Source organism: Pongo pygmaeus, chromosome 13, assembly GCF_028885625.2.
Source record: "Pongo pygmaeus isolate AG05252 chromosome 13, NHGRI_mPonPyg2-v2.0_pri, whole genome shotgun sequence".
In the NCBI taxonomy this organism is placed as follows: Eukaryota; Metazoa; Chordata; class Mammalia; order Primates; family Hominidae; genus Pongo; species Pongo pygmaeus.
Genome location: NC_072386.2, coordinates 90246019 through 90272578, shown reverse-complemented (window position 1 = coordinate 90272578; position 26560 = coordinate 90246019). Strand labels below are relative to the sequence as shown.

Below are 26560 nucleotides of genomic sequence, written 5' to 3'. Positions count from 1 at the left end.
CCAACAAGGGACTAATCTAGAATGTATGAGAAACTCAAACAACTCAACAGCAAAGAAACAAATAGTTCCATTAAAAAGTGGGCAAAGAATCTGAATAGAAATTTCTCAAAAGAAGACATACAAATGACCAAAAGGTATTTTTTTAAATGCTCAACATCATTAATCATCAGGGAAATGCAAATCAAAACCACAATGTGATACCATCTCACCCCAGTTACAATGGCTATCACCAAAGGGATAAAAAATAACAAATGCTGGTGAGGATGTAGCAAAAGAGGCCTCTTTTTTTTTTTTCTTTTTAGATAGATTTTCGCTCTTGTCATCCAGGCTGGAGTGCAGTGGCACGATCTCAGCTTACTGCAACCTCTGCCTCCCGGGTTCAAGCAGTTCTCCTGCCTCAGCCTCCTGAGTAGCTGGGATTACAAGCACATGCCACCACGCCCAGCTAATTTTTTTGTTTTTAGTAGAGACAGGATTTTGCCATGTTGGCCAAGCTGGTCTCGAACTCCTGACCTCAGGTGATCCACCCGCCTCGGCCTCCCAAAGTGCTGGGATTACAGGCGTGAGCCACGATGCCCAGCGAGAAAGAGGACTCTTATACACTGTTGGTGGGAACGTAAATTAGTACATCCATTATGAAAAACAGTATGGGCTGGGTATGGTGGCTCATAGCTGTAATTCCAGCACTTTGGAAGGCTGAAGCAGGAGGATCACTTGAGGCCAAGAGTTTGAGGGCAGCCTGGGCAACATAGCAAGATCCTTCTTCTCTGAAAAATTTAAAAATTAGCTGGGTATGGTGGTGCGTGCCTGTAGTCCCAGTGACGCTGAGGTGGGAAGATCCCTTGAGCCCTAAAGTGTGAGCCTGCAAGAAACAGTGTTCTTACTACTACACTACAGCCTAGGCAACAGAGTGAGATTCTGTCTTAAAAAAAAAAAAAAAAAAGAAAGAAAAACTGTACAGAGGCTTCTCAAAAAATTAAAAATAAAACTACCATATGATCCAGCAATCCCACTACTGGGTATTTATCCAAAGGAAAGAAAATCAGTATATCAAAGAGATACCTACAGCTCCATGTTTACTGCAGCAGCATTCACAATAGCCAAGATATGGAATCAACCTGTCTGTCAATGGATGAATGGATAAAGAAAATGTGGTATATATACACAATGAAATATTGTTCAGCCATTAAAAAAAAGAATGTGTCAGGCGCGATGGCTCACGCCTATAATCCCAGCACTTTGGGAGGCGGAGGCGGGCCAATCGCGAGGTCAGGAGATCGAGACCATCCTGGCTAACATGGTGAAACCCGGTCTCTACTAAAAAATACAAAAAATTAGCCAGGCGTGGTAGCATGCACCTGTATTCCCAGCTACTCCGGAGGCTGAGGCAGGAGAATCGCTTGAACCCGGGAGGCGGAGGTTGCGGTGAGCCCAGATCTCACCACTGCACTCCAGCTTGGGCAACAGAGCGAGACTCCGTCTAGGGAGAAAAAAAAAAAAAAAAAAAAAAAGAATGAAATCCTGTCACTTACAACAACACGGATGGAACATCTAGCCTGTACTCCCAGCTACTCAGGAAGCCGAGGTAGGAGGATCACTTGAGCCCAGAAATTAGAAGCTAGCCTGGGCAATATAATGAGACCCCCATTTCTAAATAAAAAGGGGGAAAAAGTTGATCTCCTGGAGGTAGAGAGTAGAGTGATGGGAAGGGGCAGGAGGGATGAAGAGAAGTTGATTAATGGGTACAAACATACAGTCAGATGGAATACATTTTTCATGTTTAATAACACAGTGAGGTAGCTATAGTTAACAATAATTTACTGCATATTTCAAAATAGCTAGAAGAGAAGATCTGAAGTGTTCCTAACACAAAGAAATAATAAATGTTTGAGGTGATATATATCCCAAATACCCCGATTTGAGCATTAAACATTGTATGTATGTATCAAAATATCACATGTATCCTATAAATATGTAAAATTATTGTGTATTAATAGAAAAAAGTAACAAAAATAAAAAATAAATATCTAGAAATAGAATTATTAGGTAGACAGATTTTTCAAGGTTTTTAAAATATATATATAGCCATATCTCACAAAAGGTTATGCCTATTATGTTCCTACCAGAAACATAACACGATGTCCATTTATCCGTATTCCAAGCAATGTACTTAGTATTACCATTCTTAGACATGTCACTGGTGAAAAAAATGATGTCTCATTATTGCTTTACTTTGCATTCCTTAAATGACTAACAGGGTGGATTTATCAGCCATTTCCATTTCTTTTTTTTTTTTTGAGACGGAGTCTCACTCTTTTGCCCAGGCTGGAGTGAAGTGGTGCGATCTCAGCTCACTGCAACCTCCGCCCCCCAGGTTCAAGTGATTCTCCTGCCTCAGCCTCCCAAGTAGCTGGGATTACAGGCACGTGCCACCACGCCCAGCTAATTTTTGTATTTTTAGTAGAGACGGGGTTTCACCATGTTGGCCAGGCTGGTCTCGAACTCCCGACCTCAGGTGATCCACCTGCCTCGGCCTCCCAAAGTGCTAGGATCACAAGCGTGAGGCACCATGCCCAGCTGCATTTCTTCTTTTTTTAATTTTTAATTTTTGTGGGTATATATTAGTAGAAGGTATATATTTATGGGATATTTGAGTTATTTTGATACAGGCATACAATGTGTAATAATCACATTAGGGTAAATGAGGTATCCATCACTTCAAGCATTTATTCTTTGTGTTACAAACAATCCAGTTATACTCTTTTAGTTATTTTTAAATATACTATTGAATTATTATAGTCACCCTGTTCGGCTATCAAGTACTAGATTTTATTCATCCTCTCTCACTATTTTTTTGTACTCACTGCATTTCTTCTTTCATGAATTGCCTGTTCATGTCATATGCATCTGTTTTACTACAGGGGATGTCTTTCTCTTATTAACTCATAAAAGGCTATTACATGTTAAATGTATCAATTATTTGTCGAACATTAACATTTCCCAGTCTATCACACTGCCTCTTTTCTTCCGTACCACAAAGAGATTATCTTTATATCTACCATCATTCCTATCAAAATGTTTTTTGAACACACCTGTTGTTCAACAGATGCTGCCTGAACTAAAATATTTCTTCACACGTCTCTTCTACACAATTGCTAATCCTAACACTCTAGTCAAATAGCACAATATGCATAGCCATGATAATGGAGCTTCAATTAGTCTACCTTTAGACTCTTTCCCTCCAAAATGGAATATAAACTATAAAAACATAAACTGTATTATAAATGAATAGCATAACCACACTGAAAGAAGTGAGGAAGAAAAATAATCTAAGCCACTTTAGAAAACAATATTTTAACTGAATACTATAAGGCTAGAGACAAAAAGAACTACACTGTACTCTATTTAGTAAATGTGTTTCTCACAGTAATATAGGTCAGAAATCCTGAAATTACTTTATGTGTATACCAGGACTGAAGAAATAAGAAAATATTTTGTAGAACGCAAGAGTCAGATTTCTCACTGTCAGATTAAGAAGTTAAAAATAAGGGACAAAACTAGAATGAACACTGTGGTGTTAGACTAGAAGCAAAGCTACTGGGATGAACTTTTGTTTTTAAAAAGTATATGGATAGATAAATACAGAAATAAATATAGATCTTTGTGTATGCATGGGTATGCATATGTATAGACTGGTGTCTTCTGTGGGGCCCTGGAAGCAATGTTACCCCAGTAGCAATGAGCATCCCCAGAGCACAGATCTTTGTGTTTAAATACTATTCTCCAAAAAAAGAAACTACGAGTTGTTGGAGAGTGGCTGATTATCAGGACTGAGGCACAGAAAACACAAGATGAGGCATCATATGGTACCAGGACTGGGGCATCATATGGTACCAGAAAATTAGGAAGTTCCAAAAAAGAAAAAAAAGGATGGAAGCATGCTGAAAAGCTACAGAAAGCAACCTGAAAAAAAACTCCCAATGATCAAAGCTGGAACAATTTCAAACATAAAATAACACAAGTGTAGGATAACAACCAATAGAAAAACATCTGAGTCCACATGGATACAAATAAATAACGGAATACAAATAAACAAATGGGAAATGGGCAGCTCATCCTTACAGAATAATTTCAATTAATAAAGAAATGAGGAAAGTAGAAAATCATCATTAGAGCACCATAGTCATAATAATTGCTGAAGGCAAGATCCCCCAATGGATGTGAAATTTAGCAAGGGAAAGTCTGAGGAGAAACAAGATATGCGTACAGTTTAAAAGCTCCCCCCAAGATGTCAATTAATTATAAGGAGAAAAATAAGACCTTTACATTGGAGAATCCCAGCAGACACTCTCTTACCAAGTGATCAAGATTAACCTCACAAGCAATAAGTCATATATATCAGCTATGCTCATATGATGAACTGAGAAGGGCACACACACTTTTGTGTTCTTAACAAAAATGTATAATCTTAATATAATCATGAGAGAACACTGGACAAACCCCATTAGAGGGGCACTCTACAAAATAACTGACCAGCATTCTTCAAAAGTGTAAAGATCAGAAAGAGTATAAAGACAGAAAAAGACTATCAGTGTAAAGACAGGAAAAGACTGAGGAACTGTCACAGACTGGAGGAGACCAAGGACCCAAGACAACTAACTGCAATGTCGGATCTTAGAGTGGATCCTAGAATAGAAAAAGGACATTAATACAGGAAAAAAAAAATCACAAGTTAGTAATTCAGTTAATAGTATTACACTAATATTAACTTCTTGCTTTTGATAATTGCGCTATGGTATGTAAAAAATTATTAATGGAGGCAATAGGGAACTCTGTATTACTTTTGAAACTTTTCTGTAATTGTAAAATTATTTCAAAATAAAAAAGTTTTTTAGTATAAGAGGATGTTTCACGTAAGACAGGTAAAAACATTTAGAAGTCAAAGAACTGCAATCGTATTCACTGCATTAATACTTGGAGAGAGGGGTGCCAGGACTGTGCCAAGTGCTTTACAAACTTTATCATGTAGTGCTTACAACTAATATGAGATGGTTACCATAATACTCATGTTTCCCAGTAAGTTACTTAGGAGGTTATTAATAAGTGAAAGACCCCATTTCTCAGAAAACCCAGCCCCCAAAATTGACGAACACCTTCCATCGGCCCAGAGGTCCCACTTTTCGGGATACTAGTGGCGCCCCATTTCTTCGGGCCCGCCTCTTAATGTTTCTGACTTATGGAAGAGATACTGGATTTGGAGAGAAAAGTCAACGTAAAGTCTCCTCTCTGAACCTCGGATAGCTACAAGGAGGGAGCCAAGGTGTGGGACCTTCTGCGAACCACCTCTGGGTTTGGCGAGCAGGGGCTTCCGGGCTCTCGCTCCCAGTCCTCCGAGCCTCACTACCATCGAGCGTCGCGTCATTCCTCGCAGTGTTACCCACAGCACACCTGCGCCACACACACCAAACGTCCCCACCAGCGAACGGATGCGCGGGGTCTATCCCGGGACCCAGACGCCAGCGACCCTGGCGACCCGGGGCCTACAGCGCGCCAGAGACAGGAGGCGCGCCGGAAACTTTTCCACCCCGCGACCCCGGGGGGCCGTCCTGCTCGCATCGTCTGCGGCCTCCCTATACCAGCTTCTAATAAAGCTTCCAAAAACGAAACCGAGAGAGGCTCCGCCACTTCTGAAAAACAAGAGGAGCCACCATGGCGCTCGCACTTCGGATCCAATGCCCTACTTGCCGCCCAGCGCCTCTTGCGCGCGCCACACGGGCGCCAGGCCCACCAAGCCTGTGAGGGCCCGACGCCCCCAAAGACGGCCTCCAGAGAGCCCCTTACCTCCCGCCGGGGCGCTCGAGGCCGGTCGGTGCGCACGGCGCAGGCGCAGGAGCGACGGGGCGGGGCGTCGCCAGGGGTAGGCAGGGTTGGGCCCCGCCCCCGACCCCGCCCCGCGAGGCCTCCAGGCCGGGCGCGGGAGGCGCGCAGGTGAGTACAAATGCGGACGCTGCTCAGAACAGCGAAAGCCTTTTTCAAAAGTGGTCTTGATTTACGTTATGGGGTTGTGACTCGAACCAAGAGGAGAGAGACGCACAAACCCTCTTTAGGTCTGCTTGTTGTGTTTAAGACAATTCATGCTTGTATGGCAGACTGCATTTTGCAGTTTTCCTGTCCATTTTCCTCTGTTCTTCCTAGAATTTTATTTGCGGGTTGGGCATGTATTCTTAGCTCTGTTTTGAAACTGAAGCTCAGAAAGGTTGTGCCTCCCCATCCCGTCCCCAAAAGCCCTGTGAAGTGGACAGGGCAGGAGTGCCATCTTAATTGCAACAGGTGTAAAAATTAAAGCTCAGCAAATTGTGGTTTCCTCCAAAAACTGGTGGAGGGCTTAAGGCAAACGTCTTTATCCCGATTTTATAGATTATGACTCTGGGGTTTAACAAAGAGTTTTAAGTGACTCGCTCCAGTTCAGCCAGCTTATGACAGAGCTGGAACTCCAACTGGGTGTCCTAATTTCCTTCCCAAGTTACTCCAGTTAGACCAGCTGCAACCACATGAACAAGCAGGTGGCCAGCCTTGTCCAAGTCACAGGTCCTTCTCTCTTCATGGCCTAACTTCCAGATCCAGCCCTTTTAAAAAGATGTCTGTTAATATTCAGATGACGTGCTTAGAATGTATTCACTAATGGCATTGTCTCAGAAGTGATCAGGATGTTCAAACCACAGTTAAGGAAACTCAGTTCTTAGGGTCTTCCAGTAGAGTAGGAGGTAAACAGGGAAGATTAGGGGCCTGTAGGTCCTTTAAAAAGCCTTGAAAGACAATTTCTAAAACAAAGCACCAAATCTACCAAGCAATTTGGATTTTCTTTGGGGACATAATGTATGCTGATGTTTGTTTTACAATGAGCCCCAGAATGTATTTATCAAATTTTGATTCTAAGGAGAAAAATTAAAGTATTAGGCAATACTGTGAGAAAATGTTTTTTATGCAAGGATCAGTGAAATAAGATCTTTTGAAATAAAAGATCATTTGTGTTAAGTTCTGAAAAAGCTTCCTTAGGTACAAAATCGGGAGGTGTGGTACTCAAAGATTCTAAATTTGGACCTGGACTTCTAGGTTTTTATATGTATGTTTGCTGTAAGTTAGGTGTGTCAAAGTAGTAGGATAAAACCTTTTTTTTTTTTTTTTTGGACAGAGTCTTGCTTTTTTGCCCAGGCTGGAGTGCAGTGGCGTGATCTCAGCTCACTGCAACCTCCACTTCCCGGATTCAATAGATTCTCCTGCGTCAGCCTCCTGAGTAGCTGGGACTACAGGCGTGTGCCACCACGCCCTGCTAATTTTTTGTATTTTTAATAGAGATGGAGTTTCACCATGTTAGCCAGGATGGTCTTGATCTCCTGACCTCGTGATCCGCCCGCCTCGGCCTCCCAAAGTGCTGGGATTACAGGTGTAAGCCACCACACCTGAGCAAAACTTTTTAATCTAACTGTTTGTTAGCTTGATTTATAATCTTTAAATATTCAAACATATGGTGTGTGGACCTCTTTTGTGTACTCTGGGTCATCAAGTTTTTAGGGGCAGGCCTGCTACTACTGGCCGACATTTTCCTGAAGTCCTAACTGAACCCAGCAAGTCCAAACAAAACATTAAGTGTATATGTTGGAAAGAAAATTAAAAAAAAATTCTTTTAGGGTATTATGATTGATTGCTTTCTTGGAAAATCCATGGAATAAATTGAAACTAATTCAATAAGATGGCTATAAAATACCTCTCCTAAACAACAATCATCAGTTTTAAAATGTAGTGGGAAGAAGACTGGGCGTGATGGCTCATGCCTGTAATCTCAGCACTTCGGGAGGCCAATGAGGGAGTATTGCCTGAGGCTAGAAATTCAAGACCAACCTGGGCAAAATAGTGAGACCCCATTTCTAAAAAAAACAAAAAAACAAACGTAGCTGGGTATGGTGGCATGTACCTATAATCCCAACTACTCAGGAGGCTGAGACAGGAGGATCAGTTGAGCCCAGGAGTTTGAGGCTGCAATGAGCTATGATCCCACCACTGCACTCCAGCCTGGAGAAAAGACTGACACCCTGTCTCAAAAAAAAAAAAAAAAATTGAAATGTACTGGGAGAAAGATTACATTCAAAAATAACAGAAATCAAGTTTGCGTTTATAAGGAATTACAAGACCTATTTGAAGAATTGAGAATAATAGCTAGATGAGGGATAGGGGTGGAAGGAAGGATCACAAAGGGGCATGAGGAAACTTTGGGGGTGATAGAAATGTTCATTATCTTGATTGTGGTAATAGTTGCATGGATGTATATATATGTCAAAACTTACCAAATTGTACACTGTAAATATGTTTATGTATAAGTGCTTATTGTGTGTCAATTATACCTAAATAAAGCCATTTAAAAAGGGAGGGGGGAAGAAGTAGCTTTTTATTTGATTGTATGTGATGTGTAAAGCACTTGGTTAGGCGCTTTACATGCAATGTGTTATTTAATACTGATGACAACCCATGAAGTAGGTATTACAATCACCCCCTTCATACAGACTAGGAAATTAAGGCTTAGAGAGTAACTTGACCAAGGTCCAAGTCCCATATACTACATAACAGGAGTAAGACTCAAATCTTACCCAACAGTATTTATACTTTAACCGACTTCCATATTTCCATAAAATATACAAGTAAAGACTTGAATATGTGGAAAAATAATACAGTCAATATTGTAAAGTTGTCCATTTCCACTAAACTAATTTAAAAATTTATCAAAATCCCATTATGATTTCTTTCTCTTTCTTTCTCTTTCTTGTCTTTCTTTCTTTTCTTTCTTTTTTCCTTCCTTCCTTCCCTTTCTTTTCCTTTCCTTTCTTATTTCCTTCCTTCCTTCCCTTTTTTCCTTTCCTTTCTTATTTCCTTCCTTCCTTCCCTTTCTTTTCCTTTCCTTTCCTTATTTCCTTCCCTCCCTTCCTTCCTTCCTTCCTTCGTGTTTTGTTTTGAGATAGAGTCTTGCTTTGTCACCCAGACTAGAGTGCAATGGGGATGATCATGATTCACTGCAGCCTTGACCTCCTCCCGCCTCAGCTTGCCAAGAAGCTGGAACCACAGGTGTATGCCACTATGATGGGCTAATTTTATTTTTCTAGAAATTGGGACTCCCTGTGTTGCCCAGTCTAGTCTCCAATTCCTGAGCTCAAGCGATCCTCCTACCTCAGCCTCCCAAAGTGCTAGGATTACAGGTGTGTGCCACCACACCAGGCTCCCTTTATGATTTCTATAATAAAACAATTTTAAAAATCCAAATTGATTTTGCAACTATTACTCTTTCTTCTTAGAATGCCATTTTTTGCCTGCTTTTCCCCATCTCTTTCCCCCCACCCCAGAGTAAAGAAATTACTCTTTATTCTGTTGGACTCAAAAGTCATCTCACCTAGGAAGCTTCCCCCACTGATATGGTTTGGCTCTGTGTCCCCACCCAAATCTCATCTTGAATTGTACTTCCATAATTCCTACATGTTATGGGAGGGACCTGGTGGGATATAATTTGAATCATGGGAGATAATTTGAATCATGGGGGCGATTTCCCCCATACTGTTCTCGTGGTAGTGAATAAGTCTCAAGAGATCTAATGTTTTTATCAGGGGTTTCCACACTTTTGCATCTTCCTCATTTTCTCTTGCTGCTGCCATGTAAGAAGTACCTTTCACCTCCCGCCATGACTCTGAGACCTCCCCAGCCATGTGGAACTGTAAGTCCAAATAAACCTTTTCTTCCCAGTCTCGGGTATGTCTTTATCAGCATCATGAAAATGGACTAATACAGTAAATTGGTACCAGTAGAGTGGGGTGTTGCTGAAAAGGTACCCAAAAATGTGGAAGCAACTTTGGAACTGGGTATCAGGCAGAGGTTGGAACAGTTTGGAGGGCTCAGAAGAAGACAGGAAAGTGTGGGAAAGTTTGGAGCCTCCTAGAGACTTGTTGAATGACTTTGACAAAAATGCTGATCATGATATTAACAATAAGGTCCAGGCTGAGGTGGTCTCAGATAGAGATGAGGAACTTGTTGGGAACTGGAGCAAAGGTGACTCTCGTTATATTTTAGCAGAGACTGGCGGCATTTTGTCCCTGCCCTAGAGATTTGTGGAGCTTTGAACTTGAGAGAGATGATTTAGGGTATCTGGTGGAAGAAATTTCTAAACAGCAAAGTATTCAAGAGGTGACTTGGGTGCTGTTAAAGGCATTCAGTTTTATCAGGGAAGCAGAGCATAATAGTTTGGAAAATTTGTAGCCTGACAATGTGACAGAAAAGAAAATTCCATTTTCAGAGGAGAAAGTCAAGCTGTCTGCAGAAATTTGCATAAGTAATGAGGAGTCAAATGTTAATCGCCAAGACAATGGGGAAAATGTTTCCAGGGCATGTCAGAGGTCTTCACAGTAGCTCTTCCCATCACAGGCCCAGAGGCCTTGGAGGAAAATATGGTTTCATGGGCTGGGCCAAGGGTCCTCCTGCTGTGTACAGCCTAGGAACTTGGTGCCCTGTGTCTCAACTGCTCCAGCTGTCGCTGAAAGGGGCCAATGTGGAGCTTGGGCTGTGGTTTCAGAGGGTGCAAGCCCCAAGCCTTGGCAGCTGCCACGTGGTTTTGAGCCTGCAAGTGCACAGAAGTAAAGAACTGGGGTTTGGGAACCTCCGCCTAGATTTCAGAGGATGTATGGAAATGCCTGGATGCCCAGGCAAAAGTTTGCTGCAGGGGTGGGGTCCTCATGGAGAACCTCTGCTAAGGCCGTACAGAAAGGAAATGTGGGGTTGGAGCCCCCACACAGAGACCCTACTGTGGCACTACCTAGTGGAACTGTGAGAAGAGGGCCACCGTCCCTCTAGACCCCAGAATGGTAGATTCACTGACACCTTGCACTGTGCACCTGGAAAAGCCACAGACACTCAACACCAGCCCGTGAAAGCAGCCAAGAGGGGTGGTATACCCTGCAAAGCCACAGGGACAGAGCTGCCCAAGACAATGGAACCTACCTCTTGCCTCAGGGTGACCTGGATATGAGACGTGGAGTCAAAGGATATCATTTTGGAGCTTTAGAATTTGACTGCCCCACTGGATTTCTGTTACAGGGCATGTGCTCTGTAACCCCTTTGTTTTGGCCAATTTCTCCCTTTTGTAACAGCTGTATTTACCTACTACCTGTACCCCATTGTATCTAGGAAGTAAATAGCTTGCTTTTGATTTTACAGGTTCATAGGCAGAAGAGACTTGCCTTGTCTCAGATGAGACTTTGGACTGTGGACTTTTGGGTTAATGCTAAAATGAGTTAAGACTTTGGGGGATTGTTGGAAAGGCATAGTTGCTTTTGAAATGTGAGGACATGAGATTTGGAGGGTCCAAGGGCTGAATGATATCGTTTGGCTCTGTGTCCCTGTCTAAATATCATCTTGAATTTTACTCCCATAATTCCCACGTGTTGTGGGAGGGACCTGGTGGGAGATAATTTGAATCGTGGGGGCAGTTTCCTCCATACTGTTCTCGTAGTAGTGGATAAGTCTCATGAGATCTGATGGTTTTATCAGGGGTTTCCGCTTTTGCATCTTCCTTATTTTCTCTTGTCACCGCCATGTAAGAAGTGCCTTTCACCTCCTGCCATAATTCTGAGGCCTCCCTAGCCATGTGGAACTGTAAGTTCAATTAAATCTTTTTTTCTTCCCAGTCTCGGGCATGTCTTTATCAGCAGCGTGAAAACAGACTAATACTCTCACCCTCTCAGGTCCAGGTTTAATGTCCCCTTATAAGCTACTACAGCAATCTATGCTTATCCCTATAAAGGTCCTTATCATAATTAGTCGAATTCTTCATCTTCTTATCTGTGACTCTACTAGATTCTAAGTTTCTTGAGGAAAGATATACATTATTATTTACTTAGAACCTAGTACGGTTCCTGGAACATCCTAGGAAAACGATGTATTTTACATGAATTAAGCAATAAATTTTCTAGTATCATAAAGCAAGTATATGAAGAATCTGAAATAAAATCCAAATTTGGCACAATGATATAGACCTAATAGGTTATCTTCCTGGCCCATTACTTTTCTGAGAACTGCAAAGAAAAGCCCAGGAACTGCTCCTCCCCTCCAGATCTGAATGCTAACAGTTATGAGTCTCTGTTGTACCAGCATGAACCCCTTCCTACCCTTGACCACAGGGAATTGGTCCAGGAGCAGACAGGGCCCCTGAGTGGGCTTTTCTTTGCTGGAAGCCTTTTTATTACAGCTTCAATCTCATTACTTATGATAGGTCTGTTCAGGTTTTGGACTTCTTCATGGTTCAACCTTGGCAGGTTGTATGTGTCTAGAAATTTGTCCATTTCTTCTAGATTTTCCAATTTATGGGCATATACTTGCTCATAGTAGTCTCTAATGATCTTTTGAATTTCTGCAGTTTAGATTATAATGTCTCCTTTTTTGTCTCTGATTTTATTTATTTGGGTCTTCTCTCTTTTTTCTTAGTCTAGCTAAAAGTTGATTGACTTTATTTATCTTTTCAAAAAACCACCTTATCATTTTATTGATCATTTGTATTGTTTTGTTCATTTTTATATCATTTATTTCTGCTCTGATTTTTATTATTTATTTTCGTCTACTAATTTGAGGTTTGGTTTGCTCTTGTTTTCTAGTTCTTTAATATGCATTGTTGGGTTGTTTGAAGTTTTTCTCCTTTTTTATTAGGTGGTTATTGCTATAAACTTTCCTCTTAGTACTGCTTCTGCTGTATCTCATGGCTTTTGGTGTGTCATGTTTCCATTTTCATTTGTTTTAGGAAATTTTAAATTTCCTTCTTAATTTTTTCATTGACCTGCTGGTCATTCAAGAGCCTATTATTTAATTTCCATGTGTTTGTATAGTTTCCAAAGTTCCTCTTGTTTTTGATTTCTAGTTTTATTCCATTATGGTCAGAGAAGGCCCTTGATATTATTCTGATTTTTTTTGAGTGTTTTAAGACTTGTTTTGTGACCTAATATATGACCTATCCTTGAGAATGATTCATATAATAAAGAGAAGAATGTGTATTCTACAGGCATTAGATGAAATGTTCTGTAAATATCTATTAAATCCATTTGGTCTATAGTACAGATTAAATCTAGTGTTTCCTTGTTGATTTTCTGTCTGGGTGATGTGTCCAATGCTGAAAATGGGGTGTTGAAGTCTCCAGCTATCATTGTATTGGGGTCTATCTCTGACCTTAGTTTTAATAATATTTGCTTTGTATACCTGGGTGCTCTCCAGTGTTAGGTGCATATATGTTTAGAATTACTAAATTCTCTTTCTGAATTGACCCGTTTATCATTATATAATGACCTTCTTTGTCTCTTTTTATGGACTTTGTCTGAAATCTTTTGTCTAATAAAAATATAGCTGCTCCTGCTTGTAATCCCAGCACTTTGGGAGGCCGAAATGGGCAGATAACTTGAGGTCAGTAGTTCAAGACCAGCCTGGCCAACATGGTGAAACCCCATCTCTACTGAAAATACAAAAATTCACCAGGCGTGGTGGCATGTGCCTGTAATCCCAGCTATTCAGGAGGCTGAGGTGGGAGAATTGCTTGAACCCAGTAGGGCAGAGGTTGCAGTGAGCTGAGATCATGCCACTGCACTCCAGCCTGGGCAACAGAGCGAGACTCCATTTCAAAAAAAAAAAAAAAAAAAAAGCACAAATGGCTACTCCTGCTCTTTTTTTGTTTGTTTGTTTCAGTTGGCACGGAATATTTTTTTCCATCTCTTTATTTTCAATCCATGTGTCTTTATAGGTAAAGTGTGTTTCCTGTAGACAACAGATCTTTGTGTCTTTTTAAATTAGTTCAACTACTCTGTGTCTTTTTGATTGGTGAGTTTAGTCTGTTTATATTAAATGTTACTATCGATAAGTAAGGACTTACTTTTGCCATTTTATAATTTGTTTTCTTGTTGTTTTGTGGTCTTCCCTCCCTGCCTGCCTGCCTGCTTTCTTTCCTCCCTCCCTCCCGCCCTTCCTTCCTTTTGTGAAGAGTATTTTCTCTGGTGGTATGTTCCAATTTCTTGCTTTTTAATTTTTGTGTATCTGCTGTAGGTTTTTAAATTTGAGGTTCTCATGAGGCATGGAAATAACAGCTTGTAACCCATTATTTTAAGCTGATAACAACTAAACACTGGTTATAAAAACAAACAAATAAGCAAAGAGAAGAGTAATAAAAACTCTACACTTCAACTTCACTTTACACTTTAACTGCTTGCTTTTTAACTTTTTGGTGTTCTTATTTATATCTTACACTGTCCGTGTCTTGAAAAGTTGTTGTAATTATTATTTTTGATAGGTTCATATTTTAGTATTTCTGCTCAAGACATGAGTAATTTCCATACCACAATTACAGTGTTACGATATTCTGTGTTTGGCTGGGCACAGTAGCTCATGCCTATAACCCCAGCACTTTGGGAGGGCAAGACAGTTTTGGCCATGTTGCCCAGGCAGTCTCAACACCTTGAGCCCATGTGTTTGAGACTAGCCTGGGCAACGTGGCAAGACCCTGTCTCTACAAAAATTTTTTTAAAAATAAGCCAGGCACGGTGGCATGAGCCAGTGGTCCCAGCTACTTGGAAGGCTGAGGTGGGAGGATCACCTGAGCCCAGGAGTTGAGGATGCAGTGAGCTGTGTTATTAATAGCACCACTGCACTGCAGGCTGGGTGGGCAACAAAGCTAGACCCTGTCTTAAGAAAAAACTTCCGTTTTTGTCTGTTTACTTATTATTACCAGTGAGTTTTGTACCTTCAGATCACTTCTTATTGCTTAACATCCTTTTCTTTCAGATTGAAGGACTCCCTTTAGCATTTCTTGTAGGACAAGTTCGGTGTTGATGAAATCCCTCAGTTTTTGTTTCTCTGGGAAAGTCTCTATTTATTCTTCACGGTTGAAGGATATTTTTTACCGGATATACTATTCTAGGATAAAAGTGTTTTCTTCATCACTTTAAATATGTCATGCCACTCTGTCACACCATATGTACTGCCATGTCAAACCTGTAAGTTTTCCACTGAGAAGTCTGCTGCCAGACATATTGGAGCTCCTTTGTATGTTATTTGGTTCTTTTCTTTGGCTGCTTTTAAGGTTCTTTCTTTCCTTCACCTTTGCGAGTTTGATTATTAAATGCTTTGAAGTAGTGTTCTTTGGGTTAAATCTGCTTGGTGTTCTATAATCTTCTTGTGCTTAAATACTGATATCTTTCTCTAGGTTTGGAATGTTCTCTGTTATCCCTTTTAATACATTTTCTACCCCAATCTCTCTCTACCTTCTCTTTAAAGCCAGTAACTCTTAGATTTGCTCTTTTCAGGCTATTTTCTAGATCCTATAGGCATGCCTTATTCTTTTTTATTCTTTTTTTATTTTGTCGCCTGTGACTGTGTATTTTCAGGTAGCCTATCTTCAGGCTCACTCATTCTTTCTTCTACTTGATCAGTTCTGTTGTTGAGATACTCTGATTCCTTCTTCAGTATGTCAGTTGAATTTTTTAGCTTCAGAATTTCTGCTTGGTTTTTAAAAATTATTTGAATCTCTGTTAAATTTATCTGATATGATTCTGAATTCCTTCTCTGTGTTATCTTGAATTTTGTTGTACTTCCTCAAAAGAGCTATTTTGAATTCTCTGTCTGAATGTTCATGTAATTCTGTCACTCCAGAATTGGTCACTGGTGCCTTATTTATGTTGTTTAGTGAGTTCGTGTTTTCCTTGATGGTCTTGATGCTTGTGGATATTCAGCAATGTCTAGGCATTGAAGAGTTAGGTGTAGTCTTTGCAGTCTGAGCTTGTTTGTATCTATCCTTCTTGGGAAGGATTTCCACGTATTCAGAGGGAATTGAGTGTTGTGATGTAAGTCTCTGTTCACTGCAAGCATATCTGCATTAGGGGCCACCCTAAGCCCAGTAGTGCTGTGACTCTTGCAGACTCGTAGATGTACTGCCTTGGTGGTCTTGGGTAAGAGCTAAGAGAATTCCCTGGATTACCAGGCAGAGACTCTTGTTCACTTTTATTACTTATCCCAAATAAATAGAGTCTCTCCATGATGAGCTTCCTGGATCTGGGGGAGGAGTGACACAAGCACCCCCGTAACCACCACCACTGGGACTGTGCTGAGTCATACCTGTAGCCAGCATAGCACTAAGTCTTGCCCAAGGCCTGCAGCAGCCACTGTCTGGCTACTGCCAGTGTTCACTCAAGGCTCAAGCGCTCTTCAGTCAGCAGGTGGCAAATCCAGCCAGCCTTCTGTCCTTCCCTTCAGGACTATAGGTGCCCCTCAGCCCAGGGCAGGTCCAAAAATGCTATCTGGGAGCCAGGGCCTGGAGCTGGGAACCTTAGGCAGCTCCTCAGTGCTCTATTTTACTGTGGCTGAGCTAGCACCTAGGCCACAAGACAAAGTCCTTTCCGCTCTTACCTCTCCTTTCCTCAAGCAGAAGGAGTTTCTCCCCATGACCACCACCACCCCAGGCCTATAGCAAGTACTGCTTGGTTTACTCAAGTCCCAAGGGCTCTTCAGTCAGCTTGCAGTGAATGCTGCCAGGCCTGGGTCTCTCTTTAGGGCTGTGTGCTCCCCTCTGGCCCAGGGTTAGTTGAGAAATACCATCCAGGAGCAAAGTCCTGGAATCAGAGACCCCAGGAGCCCACTTGGTGCTTTACCCTACTGTGGCCAAGCTAGCTGCAAGGCTTACTCTTCCCTCTCCTTTCGTTAAACCGAAGGAGTCTCTCTCCGTAGCCACTACAGCTGGGAATGTGCTGGGTCACACCTGAAGCTAGCACAGCACTCAGTCTCATCCAAGTCCTGTGACAAGTACTGCCTTGCTGCCGCTGGTGTTTATTCAAGACCCAAGTGCTCTTTAGTCAGCAAGAGATGAATCCTGCCATAACTGCGTCCTTCTCTTTAAGGCAGAGGGTCCCCTTCTGGCCCACAGTGTCTAGAAATGTTGTTCACGAACTAGGACTGGTTTGGGGGCTTCAGGACTCTTCCTGGTACCCTGTTCTACTGTGGCTGAGATGGTATACAAGTTGCAAGACAGAGTCTTCTTTGCTCTTCCCCCTCCTCTCCTCAAGTGGAAGGAAGGAGTCTCTTTTGGAGCTGCAAGCTGTGCTGCCCAGGGTTAAGGGGGTTTGACACAAGCACTCCCTTGGCCACCCCAGCTGGGGTCTCACTAGGTCACGTGCCCCCCAGGTCCACTGGCTCTGAGTCCAGCACAGTACCAGGACTTGCCCAGGAAATGCAGTCCTTGTTGCTTAGACTGTCTTTCAAGTTTATTTAGGGTCCTAGAGCACTTTAGCCCATGGTCATGTGGCTTGCTGGAACTCAGGTTCTGACTATTGGGATGGATGATCCCCCTCTGGCTAGGGCAGGTCTAAATGCTCCCTCTGTGAGCACCAGCTAAACTCTTTCTTGTGTTGCTTTCCACTCAGGCACCACTGAGTTCCAATGCAAAGTCTCACAATCACTGTGCTCTTCCTCCCCCAGGCATACAGATTCTCTCTCCTCACCACGCAGCTGCTGCTGGAGGATGGAGAAGGGGTGGTGTCAGCAATTCAGGACTGTCTTTCCTACCCTCTTCAGTGCCCTTCCTTGATAAGCTGTTTAAACCAGGTACTGTGATCACTCACCTGATTTTTGGTTCTTACAAAAGGGCTTTCTTGTGTGGATAGTTTTTCAATTTGCTATTCCTGGAGGGGAGATGTTCATTGAAGGTGTCTATTCAGCCATCTGGCTCCACCTCCCTCCAATCTATTCCTCATTTTTCTTTGTTTTAACTAGCTCAAATAAAGTTCTACTTTCAATCTAGATAATTCTAACTATTGTAGACACAAAATCCCATGTTTCTACTATCTTATGATATCAATTTAAACATATATATATAATGAATCCACTGACTTTAGTACTTAAACCTCACCACTATCTGCTTTATTGTCCCCTGCCACCACACACACCATCACCAAACAGTCTGTTCATATATATAGTAAGGTTAAAGAGGCTTTATAGCAAACCCAAATGAGTAAACACCTTCCCATTCACTACAGAGGAATTTGATAATCATTTTATAAATGCCCAGACATCTGCTTATAAATTTTGTTCCCTTTTCCCTCTTCCCCTTTTTGTTCTTTAGATTAGCTAGTTTAGTTATTCTCACAATTTAGTGTGCCTAAGATTATTGCATAAAATAGTATTTATAAAGTCATGCTTAATGAACCTTTTGGGCAATTTAAAGAATTTTCAAGGGTAATTTTGACTATGTAATTTTTGCTTTGTCCATTGACTTTAATTCCTCTTATTCACATCCCTTACCATCCTAACTCCTCCTCAAAAATGGAACTTTACACTATGCTTACAGTGAGAACACAGTAAACAAACAGCGTTAAAATTATATTAAATGTTATTTTTACCTCAGCAGTTTACAAGGCACTTTGGATTTTGTAGTACCTTAGTTATTATTATTATGAATGTCAATTAATATCACATGATAGACGTACAAACATGCAAGTTAGCAGAAATTTCACATGAGCCCAACCTTATTTTCTAACTTTATTTCCAATTACTTTCCATCACACATCTTTAGTTCTAACCAAATTGAAATTCTCAGTGTTTTTTAATCCCAGTCCTTTCCCCAGTCCTATCCTGTGCCTTCCACCTGGCATATTCTCTACCAATTGCTCTTCCTTCTATGCATGTCCAAATCATACTCATCTTTCCATGTTCATACCAAATATGGCCTCTCCTAATATTTCTAGAATTTCTAGATTTAATGCCTCCTTCCTCCAAATGACTACCTTATTGGTTTTTTTGACCCATCAGTCTACCTTTTAGTACAGTAATTTGGTATGTGTCCTGTTGTCCCGCCAGTGCTTTAAACCTTTCAGCTCTCTGTTTAAAGTAATAACAGTAACAATATATTGGGTGATGATACCTTATGGATAAGTCAAAAGAATGGCATAAATGCTTTAAGGGATGGGAGGGAGGAATTGGGAATAAGGTAACTGCACTACCTCTAGAGTGGCATTGTGTTACTTGAAATTGGACTTAGATCAGATGTGAACGTATATTGGAAACTCTAGGGCAACTACTTAAAAAATTCAAGAAGAAGTGTAATTGATATGCAAAAGAAGATAGAAAAGAAGGGGGAGCAAAAATAAACAAAGAACAAGTGCAATGAGTAGAAAACATTAGGAACATGTAGATGTTAAACCAAATACATCAATAGCCACTTTAAGTGTGAATTGTCCAAATATATCAATTTTTTGTGAGTGTGATTGTCAGACAATAAAAAACAAGACCCATATGTTGTCTACAAGAAACTCACTCTATAAAGACACAAGTAGGTTAAAAGTAATGAAATGGTGGAAGAGATACCATGCTGTATTCATTAGCTAGGGCTTCCATAACAAAGTTCTAGAAATTGGTGGCTTAAACAAGGGAAATTTATGTTCTCACAATCTGGAGGTTAGAAGTCTGAGATCAAGGTGTTGGCAGAATTATTTTTTCCAAGGATCATGAGGGAAGGATCTGTTCTTAGCCTGTCTCCTTGGCTAGTAGATGGCCATCTTCTCCCTCTTGAGAAGAATATAGAGTTCCCTCTGTTCGTGTCTGTGTCCAAATTTCCTCTTCATATAAGGACACTAACCATAGTGGATTAGGGCCCATTCTTATGACCTTATTTTAATTTTATACCTCTTTAAAGACGCTGTATCCAAATATACAAGTCACATTCTGAGGTATTGGGAGTTAGAACTTCAACAATAAAAATCTAGGGGAGGGGACACAATTCAACCCATAATATATGCTAACACTATTCAAAAGAAAGCTGGAGTAGCTCTAGTAATTGCAGTCAATGCAGACTTCAGAACAAGGAAAATTATCAGGGATGAAGAAGAGCACTTACCTAATGATAAATAGTTCAGTTCTCCAAGAGGACAAAACAATCCTTAATGTGTACACACCTAACAACAGAGCATCAAAATACATGAGGCAAAAACCAATACAAATGCATGGAGTAATAGACAAGGTGCCTTACAAATAGAATTCGGGAGCAACGGTGCAAAAATTAATTTCCTTAAACATGTTATTTCTTCCAGGGGCAACAGGATTGTTAAAGAACCAAGGAAGTATAACAATAGGGCAAAATTATTCCTGAGATAACAAATATTTCAAGATTCCTGTCGGAGAAGCTGTTGGAGCTCTCTTTTGCAGGATTATAGAATCTGTCCTCAGTCCTTTGACAACTGACACTCTCACCAGTAAACCTTTTAATCCTCCAAGTAGTGGAATACATTTAAGGAACTGGAAATCATCAAAATTCACAAAGAGCACCACCCTCTCTCCTCTTATCCCAGGAAGGCCCAAATTCTATTGTCATATCCCTTACGGGATTTTTTCCCCTTTTGTAGGCTTCAGTTGTTTTTAGGAGCTTTTTGAGTAATATTTATACTTCTAGCCAAAGATACATTAACTTTAATATTTCCTTGGCAGATTAGTACTAAAGAGAGAAATGTTGCTTCTTTCATGGAAATAAATTGATAGGTTCAGCAACTGTCGTTTTGCTTATATAAGTGAACACTTCAGAAGAGAAGTGTTTTGAACCTGAGCAAATGGTTTTAAATATGGAAAAAAATTTCCCGAATCCCAGTACCTAAACATTAAAGGACATAATTGGTAAGTTTAAATCTTTCCAACATCTGGTAAGTGCTTTCTCATTCAGTCATTCAGTCTGCACCACCAGCATGTCAGCCACTGTGCTGAGTCCTGGTGATTGAAAGTTTAAAAAGATCCTGTTTCTGTCTTCCAGGGGTTCACAGTCTGGGAGGGAACACAGACATTTTACTAAATACAGTATAATTAATAACTGTTAGATTAGCTGTCCCTACAAAAATGCTATAGAAAAACACACAGAGCTGGCAACTTACAAGTTTAGTCAGTACATGGGCATTATCACAGAAGGAAGAAATAACATTCTTAACAGAGAGAACATATGTGAAAAGCACAGAAAAAAAATGCAACAGTGGTGTGTCCAGCTCCCTCAGAGTAGTGGGAGTAACAAGAGAAGACTCTTAAACTCAACTTGATTTAGGATGAATAATTTAAGTGGCTTGTCTGTGCAGCTTTCTGCTTCATAGTTAGCACCTACAAGTGCTAAAGCATAAAATCAGAGAAGGCTGCCCGAAAACAGGATGAGTAACTACCTCAGAGGTATTTATCAAAGTTCATATAGATCATCTTTCTATTTGTTTCAGATCTTATCATGGCACGATTTGGTTTTTATCTTTATTGTGTTCTCTCCATCTAAGACACATACCGTATAGATTCACAAACTCATAATACCTACAGATTACTTGTGGGGGCTTCTGAGGCCTTCCACCAATTTTTTTTTTTTAATTTCAAAAACATTTTAAGAGACAGGGTCTCGCTATATTGCCCAGGCTGGAGTGCAGTGGCTATTCACAGGTGCAATCGTAGTACAAATGTGCCTGGCTTCACATTTAAATTTAAATCTCCAGCCTCACCAGGTGCAGTGGCTCACGTCTGTAACCCAAGCACTTTGGGAAGCTGAGGCAGGAGGATCGCTTGAGTCCAGGAGTTTGAGACCAACCTGGGCAACATGAGACCCCATCTCTAGAGAAAATTTTAAAAGTAATAATTAAAAAATAAAAACCTCCAGCCTCATAGGCTACTATTTTCTGAACCAGGTTCCTATAGTTCCTCAATATCCCATCCACTTTCTTGCCTCTATGCCTTTGCTCAAGCTATACCTCTTTGGAATGCCTTCTGCCTCTTTTCCATTGATCAGAACTTTATCCCTCCTTGAAGACCTACCTCAAATGTATTTTCTCCTCCAAAACCTTCCCTCATTTTCCCAGCCTGTGTTCCCATAATACCTTGATTTAATTTTGCTCTGTGTTATAGTAATTCACATACCCGTCTTCCCAGCTAGAGCAGAAACTTTTTGAGGGCAGGGACTTTGTCATAATTATTTTGTGTTCCCAGCACCTGGTACATGACTGGGAATGTGGCACTTGATAAATATTTGTTTTAAATGACCTGTTCGTCTCATTGCCTTTGTGTTCTCATTAGTGTCCCCTCCAGTTTCATAACTGAGTTTCTCCAGCTGAGCAAACCTTCTGAAGCTCAATTTATCACTGAGGCTGAGATTAGAGGAAGAATAAAAAACTACCCGAGGCACAGGGTCACCACCCTGACAGCACAGCGAATCACTTAGAAACCTTTTAAAAGATGTAGTTGCTCCCAGCACTTTGGGAGGCCGAGGCGGGTGGATCACGAGGTCAGAAATTCGAGAACAGCCTGGCCAACATAGTGAAATCCCGTCTCTACTAAAAATACAAAAAATTAGCTGGGCGTGCTGGGGGGCACCTGTAATCCCAGCTACTCCGGAGGCTTAGGGAGGAGAATCACTTGAACCTGGGAGGTGGAGGTTACAGTGAGCCAAGATTGCGCCATTGCACTCCAGCCCGGCGACAGTGTGAGACTCCGTCTCAAAAAGAAAAAAAAAAAAAAAAAAGATGTAGTTGCCTGGGCCCCACCTTCAGAGATCTTGACTTGTCCTGAAGTAGATGTCAATATATTTTCTGTAAACGTTTCTAAAGTATAGTCAGTTTTGGGAACTACAGACCTGAAGCGTGGATGGGAAATTATTGCTGGGCCCCATATATAAGTTAGAATAATTTCTAATTTGCTTTTCTCAAAAGGTAATGCTTTTCACAGAAAAACATAGCTAAAAGAATGGAGACCACAGAGTCTGGATGAAGTTGACCTTTTTTCCAGAGAAATCTTTGCCATCAGGAGCCTGAGTTACGCTATGGGAGGAATCACACAATTGGCATGATACTCACTTTTGAGTTCCTGCTTAGCATGTCTAGAGAATCCCAGTGCTCCCCATCATATATATCTTTAAAATCTTATTCAAGGAAAAGCCATAAAGTGAACTGAAATCAAAATGCCAAGCACCAAATCATGAAATGAGTAATGAAAGCTTGAAAGTTCCCAGTTCCCTTGAGGGTCTCGACATGGATGTCCCCTGTCGAGGGGGACATGCAGTCAGTGGAATGGGAGAACCGGGCCAGATACCATGAGGAGGACCCCATGTTGCATAACTCCAAGGCCATGTGCACAGTGTGGGCCATGTGAAGAGTGCCCCCTGGAGTTGTGTAGTGCTGCATCTTAACACAGGGACTTTCCAGTCCTCAAACCCAAAAGATTTCTGGTGGTGGCTTCCAGTTTGGTTCTGTTCTCCAGCCTTCTTCTGGCTTGGAGCTGTCACTCAGAACCAAGGTGAAGGATGAAGAGTCACCTCATCAAAATCTCTCTGCTGGGGTCTTTTCCTACCTGAGGGTGTCTTCACCAGGAATTCCCCTAACTGGCAGCTCTTGTCAACACATTCTGGATCCCCCTGATGGACTCCAGCTAGACTTGGTTCTTAAATCATTCACTGTAGCAGAGTTTCAGAAAGGATTTAAGTTCCTTTTCGTCACCACTACTCCTGTTCTCTTTCCCATTGGTCAAAGTGTCCATAGAGCAGGAGAGTACATACTTTATTTTCAGATTAGGGCCGTTTCAGGGTGTGTGTGTGTGTGTGCACGTGTGCATGTGTGTGTGTGAAATTTAACAGTCTAAGGGCAAAGAAGTAAAATAAAGCAGTATTATCTATTTAAAAATTATCCCAGAACCTTCCAGAGAGTAGAAACCTTAAAAATGTTAGTTTCTATTGTTCTTGGCAGATGATAAAATGAATGCAGTGATGGTGATGAAATCTACTGAGTAGCTTTCACTTTTTATATTTTTAGAGAGAGCGGAGAAAGCAGCAGGGTCCTCACAGTAAGGGGAGGATTAATTTTTTCCAAATGAAGTTGTAAAAATAAAAAAAATAGGAATTTTGGATGAGAATCCATTTTTTATAAACTATAAAGGACTATATAAAATGAATGGAGTTATTTTGATAAGAGATGCCAAACTGAATGCCACAAGGGTTTGAAGAAGAGAAAAAGACCACAACCTGTTGTGGAAATCAGGAGGAAATGTTATCTCCCATATAATAAGCATGTGATCTTGTACAAGATGTGATTTTTTGCATTGTGGAGCTGGGACCATGATCCCTGCCCTGACTACAAAGCAAGGCTGATTATGAGAATAGAATTGGATTTTTTGTGTCTGCACTTGTGTCTGCACTTTGTGTCTGCACAATACAAATACAAAGTGATATTATTGTAGCTATTATTGGTGATGAAGATATTATTATTGATTTTGAAGAAATTGGTCAGCATTTAACTGGCAGAGCTGGCAGGGGAAGGCCTTACAGGTAGAGAAAAGATGACTGGAGAGGTTTCTGCCAATTTTCTTGGGTGATTGAGAGTCCCTGTATAAAAGAGTTGTTTCTGAGCATCTGTTGACACCTACATTGTCACTGGACCTGTGACAATGCTAGTAATATGATAATGAATAAGAAATGCTATCTGCCTTCAGGGAGCTCACCTTGACTTGGTTTTAAGGATGGCTTCAAATATCAGATCAAGAAATGTATAGTTAATGTATAGGCAGCGGAGGGCCACTGAAGGTTTTAGAGCAGAGGAATGACATATTTTAGGCCCTCCTGACAAAATACAGTACTTAATTCAGCTTTCAACCAGCTTACCATCAGGAAGTATTTTTGGCTAGCAGATGATTGAGCTTCGCAAGCCTCAGGCTTCAAGAACCTGGAGTGTTGTACCCCTCTAAATAGCACTTTTTAAAAAACTTGTGAATAATGGAACTGATTGTTTCCTTCTTTGCAATGACTGTTAGAAAGCCTAAGCTAAATTTAACCAAGTACATAGGACTTCAAAGCATGAATATGAATCCCTGCTTCAGCCCTGGCTAATTTTTCCCACATTCAGTTTATTTTTAATCCTTCCCTTGCTTTTATAAAATGTTGTTGAATTATATGTAGTTTTGTAAATCAGGAAAAAGATTAATTATAAATAGATAAATATCATTTCTTATTTTTTATTTCTTATTTAATTAACTTTTGGTGAAGATTATTTGAAATGTCCACAGGAGACATTTGCATGGATGAGATATATTGGAAAAGTAATGTTACAGATGTTACTTTCTAACATTACTGCCCATCTCCTAACTTAAAATTCTGTTAAAGTCACGTATAACATAACACTTGAATATGATGTGACAATAAATGCAACAAAATTTTTGCATTTAAAGTTTGAATTCTGCTTTCAAAAGAATTTAACAAAAGATACAAACTGAAAACTACCTAAATCTTTGTTCCCATGTGTTTTTAAAATTCTGTTTAAGTTTAAATAAAGGAGCTATGATTTATAGCCTATCAGAACATTAGAAGATAAAATCTGCTATCCTGATTTTTAAAATCATACATATAAAAATTCATTTGAAATGAAATGAAATCTGTTCTGTAACTAAAAGTTACTTATAATGCTTGGATTACATTGCTAGATCAGAAGAAAGGAAGGTATAGAAAAGTCTGTATGTATTTCTGTGTTCAGTCTGCCTTATCATTTTAAACTTACATTTTTAAACATTTGAAAGCAAGATAATATTTAAGAATTTGAAAAGTATTAAGGACATTTTTCTCTATTAAAAATTTCTCTTTAGCGATTGCTTTTAGGGCCAATTTACAAGACCCACAACTAAACTTTTTTTTTAATTTTTTTTTGGTTTATATGTATACCCTAATCTTTGCATTCCTCTTTCCCTCTACCCCGTCCTTCAATTGACTAGGTGATCAAAGTTTATCTCTTTTTGTTTCTGATAGAACTGACTGTTTCTGGAAAAGGTAAACATCTACTCTCCAAAGGGCAGTGACTTTCTACCTGTAAAAATAAAAAGTAAACTTCAGAAGAAAATTCTTAAAGAGGAATTTAGAGATGTTCCAAATAAAGGCAATATAGTTTCACTGGAACTGAAATGTTGCCTTCCAATTCTACTACAGAAGGCAGAGTGGCACATGTGGCACCTGGTCGGGATGGACTCACTAAAGGATTTAACCCAGACTTCTGATCAACAAATATTGCTGCTACATTAACTGATTTGCAACGAAGAAAGAAAATATCATCCAGTTGATTTTATTATTTAAATATGGGCTCAAATCTTAAATCTGACAAACTAATAAATAAATATGTCTGAAAAGTAAATAGTAAATGGTGAGCTGGTATGGCTGAAGCATTTGTACTGAACTCATGCTGCTTACTGGAGATCACTGCATTCTTTTCTGTGCTCAGTAATCTACTTAAACTATGTCAGAGATTCGCCTGAGACTTACTTTCCTGACCTTTCTGGCTCAGATTATTTCTTTATTTAGGAAATCAGAACATTTGTTTGTTTTTAGGGTTCAAGCACCTCTTCTCATCTCTATAATGTCTCCAAATGTCTCAGAGGATTCCTAACACTATCTGTGTTTCTTGCACATTATGGTATAATTTATCTGTGTCTAGAGATCTGAAGTCAGGCAAAGTAGTTAAGGGCACTCTTTCTTCTTCCT

General features: G+C 40.4%; 1 protein-coding gene and 1 long non-coding RNA gene across 2 annotated transcripts in view; one reads left to right on the top strand and one right to left on the bottom strand.

Annotated features, from left to right (window-relative positions):
• The window catches only part of STX17 (syntaxin 17), a 73558-nt gene extending 67656 nt beyond the window's left edge, over positions 1 to 5902 (bottom strand). The window contains exon 1 of the mRNA XM_054502123.2: positions 5842 to 5902. The gene's annotated coding sequence lies outside the window, so the exon portion shown is untranslated. The remainder of the gene's footprint in view (positions 1 to 5841) is intronic.
• A 38-nt stretch (positions 5903 to 5940) lies between these two features.
• Positions 5941 to 26213, top strand: LOC129043780 (uncharacterized). Its single transcript, XR_008504524.1, has 3 exons — positions 5941 to 5988; positions 17530 to 17655; positions 25835 to 26213. It is a non-coding gene; the product is annotated as an uncharacterized LOC129043780 (long non-coding RNA).
• The last annotated feature ends 347 nt before the right edge of the window (positions 26214 to 26560 follow it).